Here is an 8,887-nt window from a genome sequence, read left to right as displayed (position 1 = left end):
TGGTTTGGTTTTAATTGGGTCTGCTCGGCTTGATGCAGGTCTGTGAATTTCAGTTCATTTGTTACCATTTTGTTTGTGCTGACTGGAGTCAGTTTTGGCTGAGTCACTATTCAAATTGGTGATTCTGTTGATTTTGAATGATCAGTTTGGCTGGAAATCTGGTCAGCCACTGGCTTTAGGCATTGTGGGCTGACCAAGCGGTGATTCACAAAAGTGATTAGTGTTGGTGTGTTGTATCATAAATTCACTATAAATGTGCTACATTTTTTTTACACCTAGGATATCCTCTAAAACATCCTTGATAAATGAAGAGAAAAATTTTAAGTGTAAATCTTAGGAGATCACACAATCTATTTGTCACTTACCCAAAGGGTTGAGTGGTGATGTTTCTGCAAAAAGCTTTATAAAATTTTAAATATATCTCCCACACTCCTGTTTAATAAGTATGGATAAAAAAGTGGACTCTATGCAGCAAAGAAAAAAGGTTGGAAACAGAAATCCAAGATAAGACACAAACTAAGAAGGAAATTACTTAATTAGAAGTGCATTATCTCTCTTGTCCTTGGATTTAATTTCACATCTTTGGAGGGCTAGGTTATAATCTTCATCCTTTCATCACCCCTTTATTCAAAAATTTTAAAACAAACTTTTGAAATTTCAATTTTTGGGTCAGGTAAAAATTCTTACCTTTATTTGACCAAGCCTTTAAAAGGACTTAAATTTGATCCAAAATAAACACGCTGAGCTGCCCCATAAAACCCAAGTCCATAATTTGTGTTGGAGGTGGGTAACCCATTGGGCTGCATAGACAATGACAAGCGGATTGCACACATTTTTGAAAGCCCATTAGAGCCCACTACTAACATGCATTTTATCATGCATCCATATGGCACTGATAATCATTTTATGCATTCATTTGGTAGAAATAGCCTCTTCCATAAGTCACTCGTTTCAGATACATCACTGAAAAAATGGTTTTTAAAGTTTTGTCTTCTTACAGTTCTAAATTCTTGAATCTTGCATCAAATGGCATGACTCTATATTTTATTCAATTTAAGATAAGAAATGATTCTTAAAAATCTCAAGAAGGCAGTCATATGATGGAGGTCACTGATGGTGAGATTTCAGGATACAATCTTCCTTTCCTTGTAACTCCATAAAACCCACACCAAAGAGCATGAATTTGGATACTTCCAATTTTATTAAAAAATATTTTTATTCTGAAAGAAAACTCAAAATAATACTATATTTATCGAACAACAAGGTTTTTTAGTTGTTCATAGGTATATTTTCAAAAGGTAAGAAAAACTTCTTCTCCTGCAAGGTCTTTTAAGACTGCTGATTTCATATCCAAGAGGTAAGTCAAAGTGAGCAAAACTACTGCTTCCCTGTTGTAAAAAAATAAAGTGTTCAGTCCCCTCATGGATGTTACAGTTAATAAAGTAAAAAATATTTATCTAAAAATTAAAAATATGGGGAATGAAAAAATTAATTTAAACAGAGGGAGAAAATAGCGCATCCCTTGTAGTATCGATTTGATAACTACATTTTCTTTATGAATTTTGACTAAAAGTATTGTTGAAAAATATGGTGTACTGATTAAATTAATTTTATTTTAAAAATATGGGAAAATAATTTCAGTTAGAAATATCCTAAGTGGATAAGTTTTAACTTGACTGACACATTTTATTGGTCAAATTATGTCAGATTGACCTAAATATCTTACCAATGATAATGGAGATGTTTATCTACATGTCCTAAAATCTCTAGCACTCAATTGATAGTTTTTTTCCATTGATCTGATGACCAAATTCAATTATTTTTATATTTGAAAACTGTTTATGTTTAATGTGTTAGTTGCTTAAATTAACCCTTATGAGATTATGAAAACTTCACACCATGACTTTCCATGCGTGGTCAGATGTTGAGTCGGTTGAAAAAAAAAAGATTAAATTTGAATATTCATATCAAAATATGTGATTATAAATTTTCAGAAAAATGCACTAACATTCATCTTCAAAGCCGTTGATTTCATTTCATTTGTATGAAGAAATATACTAAATTTAATATAAATTTAATCAAATTATTTTTTCCAACTATCCCAATTTCAAAAATTATGAACATCAAGTCAAAATAATTTAGAATATTTTTAAAATAAGTTTTAGAAAGTTAGTGATGAAAGTAAGATGCATATTTTACTTTAATGTCACCTTCTTATACATAATATTGTGAATAATTTTATTTTTCCTTGATATTTATTTCATTTTATATTTTAAGTGTCAAGTGTAGTTGAAATTGTTGATATTATCTCTTTCTTTAATACATTTGTATTTTCATATCCTATTTATTTATTTTTTGTTTAATTATATTTATTTTATTTATTTCAAGGCAACTATTATTAATGTTATACCACACTCTATCCATACAGATCTGTACGATATATTTAAATACTAAGTATATAAATCGACATACATATTATTTATATCTTATTTAAATAGATATATAAGAAATCTTATTAGAACCAATATGTTCTGTATCATACTCTTAAACTATTATACTCTTGATAATGCGTTAATTATTTCATTCATATCATAAAATTCAGACGCATAAATAAATATGAACTAAAATGATCGCTTATGCACGCTATCATATCTCAAAATTATTGAGCTCATTGTAACAGTTATATTTTTGTTTTTAAAGGTTTTATTCAAGTTTTTAAGAAAAATTTTACGCCGTATTTTTAAAGAAATTGGTTTTTAATTAGAATATACTTTATTTATTTAAAGATTTTTACGAATTTATCTCTGTTTCATCTCGAACCGATCTCTCTCTGCCATGAATTACAATAGTTTTGACTTCTTTTTTCCCTATCTCACCTATTCCAATCATTGCAAAGAGGCATCACCATGCCATAAAGAATCCTAATATCCTATTAATTATCCTCTTATGTGTACAAGCACACACGGCATAAGGAGAAAATTGAGCAATTAGAATGGCAGCTAATGGGTTTAAGGATCTGCACATGCCCAAACACATGGTGAAGCATTACCTTCAGTAACTGTTTAAATGTGCTTGCATTGTGTTTCAAAATTCATGGGTTACAGTGTGTGTTAAATATTTAGGTAACTTATAACTGTTTTATTCCTTCATAGGAATGCATGTCAGATCATGATTAAGGCCGATGAGTAAAATAAGTTTCAGAATTATGTCCCCCATCACTGGATCACTTTTTGGATCTCATGATTATGGTGAACCTTTAGTTGATTAGGTGACAATTCAAGATTGAATGACATTGACATTAATTCAATGTATGGTTTTCTTATGGATCTACATAATCAAGTCTACATGTAATTTGGGTATCCCATGCAAATCGTTCAACCAATGAACATTCCCTGGTCAACTTATTTACAAACCATAAAAAAATTGAAATCATACCTAGAGGTTTGCAGGATAGGTTGGAAATTCAAAACATCTCATATGTGCACTCATCACCTATGCTCATGAAATGTTCTGACCTACTTGACTTTGCAAACAAGGTTACAGAGTAAAACATGTATATCTTCACCCAATTTTTTGATGGTCAACTCTAGAATAAAGGTTTGATCAAATCCCAGAGTTTTGTATCAATTCCAATCCATTTGACCAATCAAACAGACTGACCAATATCTCTTTTCTGGTTTCAGGTCAACTTTGTTTGATTTAATTAAAACATTTTTTATAAGAGAACATGATCGGGGACCATCTCACTAGCCAGGCCACGGGTCGCCAACAACCTCGCCGGGAAGCTCGAGCCGACGCCCGTGACCCAGACTTCAAGTACACGATCTAGCGACGGTTCGTGATCGTTGTTTTTTATTTTTTCATGTATTTTGATTTCTGAACGATCGGATGGGCCATTGTGTTTTGGGCTTCATCCGTTATTTCACTTCTATGCTTTGTTGTACGTTTAAGGGGAAATCTCTCATCACGAGATGGTTTCCCCTATTTCGGCCCACTTGGGCATCCTCCCTACTCTATATAAAGGGAGGCATGTCCGCGGAGCCCCTGGGAGTTCATTGAAATTTAAAGTATTTTTCTTCATCTCGGCTCCTGCCTCCTGATAAGCCTAATTTTAAAGTAAGAAAACTTAAGTAATAATGTTGTTTAGAATTAGGCTTATGCAATAAAATTTGTACTAATTTCCCTTAATCACAATTATGAAATATAGGATGAGAAAGGGGTCAAACCACAGGGAGGCACTTCTCAAGAATTTTTATCCAAATTTTTTTATGAATTAAATGAAGAATGAATTAATTTTATATTTAATGGGCCTTAGTTATGTTTAATTCTGTTTTGTAATCACTAAAAAGTATTTAGAATCTTTATAGTGATGTTGATATTTTTGGTCAGAACACTTCAGAGATGAATATTTTTATCCCTATGTCAAATTAATTCGAATTACTAAGATGCAAGAAAAGGTTATTTATCAAGGAGATTTTTATGTATTTAAATTTTGGAATTAATAAGCAAGCACGTGATTTTGAAATTAGGATTGAAGATGGACAAATTTTTTAGTGAAATTTTGGATTTAGGTATGGTAGATTTGGAATTGAATTTTCCAACAATCAATTTCTAAATCTAGAGAGCGAAAATAGGCAAGATAACCTAGAGAGAGAAAGGGGGAAAATTTGGGAAAACCAGTTGTAGGTGAAATTCGACTCTAATCTATGGATCTAAGATGCAAGATGTGATGACAAAAATTTAGAACTAGGAATTTAAATTCAGATCTTGAATCAAAACCAAATTGCAATGTTAAACACAATTTAATGCATTTCCAAGGGCATGTACATGTCGCCCATCCCTTGGCATTTTGAAATCATTCAAGAACATCAAATAATGAAGAAGAAACGTACAACTTTGATTCTTGAAGCAAGATCTGTCAACTTTAGAAGCCAATCTTGTGTCCTTCCTGGCCAAACAAGTCGGGAAGAGCTTCCTCATTCAGTTTCCCCTTCTTCCCCACCTCTGGTTTATAATCCAACTGTATGGATCATAGAGGATGAAAAGACAAACCTACTCTCAAAATTTGGGCACAATCGGATAGCTTGATCTCAAGATATCACCGTTTTAATTTTGCATTATCTCAGCCCTCTGATCGGTTTTTATCTCTCCTCCATGCGAGCACCAGCCAGGTGAGAATGGCGCCTCCCGATTCGCCAGGTCGCTGCCTTGTTTTCTCCATCCTTAGATCACGTGCTGCCATGTTTTTGCACACTGAAAAATTGCTCTATCATTGTCATTAAGAAAGAGACAAAAAAATGCTTTTTGCATGGCTGAGATCGTGCCACGACGCCTTGCGTCAGCTCCCCTGTCTTTTTTCTTTGAAAAAAAAAGAAAGAACCTTTATCGTTTTAATAAATGCTTGTGGTTATTAATTCGCCACTTGCATTTATTGCAAGAAAAATACCAAAAAGACAATACAAATCTACCTTTTTCCTTGAGCCGCCCACGCCATTCAATCATCAAGGCGATGATTCGTTCATTATGGCATCGCGCATTGTGATGCCATATTCGCCTATAAAAAAATGATTTGGCGCAGCCAATCATTCGATTGAATTTTTGGGCTAATGATGTGGACGCCGCGTAAATTAACTAAAAATCATTTTTAAATGCCAAAAAATCATGAAATATATTCTGTTAGTTCTAAAAAAATATTTCTTGGCTATACATTGGTCATAAAATTATTTAAAAATATGGAAATTTCCATAAAAATTAGTAAAAATATTAACAACCCCTAGCCAAGTATTTTATGCCCTGAAAAAAATAAATCTTTAATGCACTCAAGTCAAATGTAATGTAAAAAATACTTAAAATTTAAAAACAATCATGAAACTATTGTTCAAGCTATTTAAGTCCATTTAATTTTGATAACATGGAAATATGGCTAATAGAACACATATATGTATGTAATATTCATCAATTTTACATTATAAATTTCAAGTTATCATTCCTCCCTTTGGGAGTTATCTTTACCGCTTTCTTACCCTAGAGTGCGAGAGAACTGCATGGCGCCAGGCCACCAGTTTCACCACGTCGAGCAACTGTCTCCGTCGGAAGAATGACCGCCATCGCCATTGACACATCTCTTCTTATCGTCGTAGTTTTCTTGAAGAATTCTTGGACCTGTGCAAGAAGATTTGACTTTGGGTCTACAACAAGAGTCGCACTCTACAAGTCACCATCACTTTATCGTCATCACCCGAGGGACTTCATCGACTCTCCATTGGACAAAGTTTCTTTCCATCACCATGGCCCTCAAGAATGCTATCATAGATCTTCTTGATCATTCTTGCATCTAAGAAACGTTCAGGGATAATCTTGGTCGCCATCGACCAAAGCGTCTGCCTGTCTCAGCCCAGCCACGTGCGAGAACCAGAATCTTCCATGCTTCCTTCAAGAAGTGTCATTTTGGGGGTTCTTGATCACTTTCGCAACCTAGAGTGTTGCCCACAGGGCCTACAATCCAAATTCTTGCAGCCAAGAATGCCATACAGACGTCTTGGTTGAATCGCCATCGTCGGATCATCTGTGCCTCGACGTCATCCACCTGCGTCATCGTCGTTAAAGGATTCCTTGGGTCAGTGTGTGCCCACGCCTCCAACAATTGGACCCAATCATGTCAGCTTTCTCACAAACCTCAATCCTTTGTGTGTGTAGCCCACGATTGCCCAATTGTGCGATCTCGCGCACACTTCCGCACCGAACGCTGCACGCATCATGCGCCAAGCCCAAATGCCTCGTGTGCGCAGTAGTTCTCGCCTGCACCCCCACAGGTTCCTAATCGCGCCATTTGACCAGCGCATGTGCATTGTCTGATTGTCTCCGGCGGTACTACAACCCTCATAGGTCATCTAGTTGGTCCGATTTGGGTCATTGGGAGTCTGATCCTGGTTATTCCATCCCGAATTTTAATTGATCATCACCCAGTTCAGCAATTTCTCTATAAGTCTCATTAAAGTTTCATCGCTTCTGTATTCATATGTAATTGCTGCATTCATATCGCTGTTTAGCCCATGTGTTTTAACACGAGCCGACCGATCCCGGCAGTCATGTTACATCAGAATATAAAATAAAATAATTTGGGAATATCAAATAAAATTTTTTATAATTCAGTTAAGTCTCTGAAAAAAGTTATCTCAGAATTTTATGACCTGTAATTTGATATATTGGGATGCTAAAAGTGCGGTTAATCTTAGAGCCTCATTTTGGGTCAACCGAACACTATTTAAATGAATACTTGAAGAACCCTAAATAAGGCATGAAATTGTACATATTTTAAGGCCATTTTGGGATCATTTTATTTGTATTACCTTCATATTTACAAAAATGTTCATCTCATGCATTAAACGGCCATTTCCAATTGAGGGGGACCGCCATAGGCAATCAGTTTGGAGTAATCAAATGGTGTCGTTGCCGGGGAGCAACGCGTAGTTTGTTAGATTGAGTTTCAATTTGTTTTACTCTCTATCTTGTTAAGGGTAACTTTACCCTTAACAGGTGTTGTCTCATCATTCTCTTTGACTTTATGGTGTTAACCAGGTCCCAAAAAGAAGACTTCTATGACAAAGGATCAAGAAAACAATCTAGACAAAAGTCCTGCCCAAATCCAAAACAAAGAAATGGAAGGGGATCGCCATGTTCAGCATAGAGGCCAAGTATCTCACAATCCTCCAAGAAAGACTCTGTTAGAGAAAGTGAATCCAAAGGCTGTAAGAAAATATACGTCTATTGCTTTAGATCTTGTAGAAGGAGTTAGATGCAAAGTTGATAATACCTTAATTACCTTTCTTGCTTAATTATCATGAGAATCCATATTATTTCATAGACAATTACACCATGATTTGCTCATCTCAATGCATGCCCAGAATTTCAGCCGAGCATGTTAAGATGTTTTACTTTCATCATGTTCTAGAGGACAAAGCAAAAGATTGATATATAAAATTTGGAGTAACCTTGTCTAGCTGGAAAGATATTGAAAGTAAAGTTTTACTAAAATTCTTTCCTCACTCTAGAACTAAGGCATGCATTACGGACATTGAGAAATTTTGTCAACATGAAGATGAAATTTTTGGTGAGGCTTCGGAGAGATTCAATGATCTATGTAGAAAGTGTCCTCATCATGACATTGATGAGCCAAAGTTAGCTAAAATTTTCTATGAAGGACTAAGTGAAGGGAACCAGCTTAAAGTAGATCAATCAGCTGGGGGATATTTTTATAATGCCTATGAAGATGAGGTAATAAAAATTATTGAAAGAGTTGCTGAAATTGACTTAAAAAAGATTAGTGCATGCAATAATGTAAGAAAAACTAGGGGAAATGTCTCATCTTTTCAAGAAAGAGAGGACCTGGGGGTCCAAGAGAAATTAGAAGAGCTTACCACCATAGTAATAGAGCTAGTGCAGCATAACTCACCATTAGTCGTGGCAAAGATTTGTTCAATGTGTGGCAGCAAAGAGCATGAGAATGGTGCATGTCAGAAAAAGGAAGAAGAAGTGCAGGTGATCTACTCCAATCAACAACCATGGAGTGAGCAACAAAACTCTAAGGCCTTTCCTCAGAGACCTGTCTTCAACCAACTTGCCAAGCCCACATTTCAAGCTCACCCACCTGTCCATCATGGCCTATCTTACAGGAAACCTCCACAGCCTACCTTCCAAGCGCCTCCTTATTAAGCTCCGAATCCACAAGTGTCACAGATTCAAGGTACAACTGACCCTTTAGACAAAATGAGTTCCATGATACAGGGGTTAGCGCAAATGATGGAGCTACAAATTAAAGCTACTACGGAGAATCAGCATCAGATCAAGGTTCTGGTGGACACTCTTCAAAAGAACCAAGGAAAAATTG

The 8,887-nt window shown here is 35.2% G+C and overlaps 1 non-coding gene across 1 annotated transcript; it reads right to left on the bottom strand.

The window, feature by feature from the left end:
• Window positions 1-8,058: 8,058 nt before the first annotated feature.
• On the bottom strand, window positions 8,059-8,165 carry LOC144708096 (small nucleolar RNA R71). The gene has a single exon (XR_013582644.1). It is a non-coding gene; the product is annotated as a small nucleolar RNA R71 (small nucleolar RNA).
• Window positions 8,166-8,887: the final 722 nt, after the last annotated feature.

Source organism: Wolffia australiana, chromosome 9 (assembly GCF_029677425.1).
Source record: "Wolffia australiana isolate 7733 chromosome 9, ASM2967742v1".
Classification (NCBI taxonomy): Eukaryota; Viridiplantae; Streptophyta; class Magnoliopsida; order Alismatales; family Araceae; genus Wolffia; species Wolffia australiana.
The sequence above is the reverse complement of the archived record's forward strand: the minus strand, read 5'-3'. Positions and strand labels throughout refer to the sequence as shown.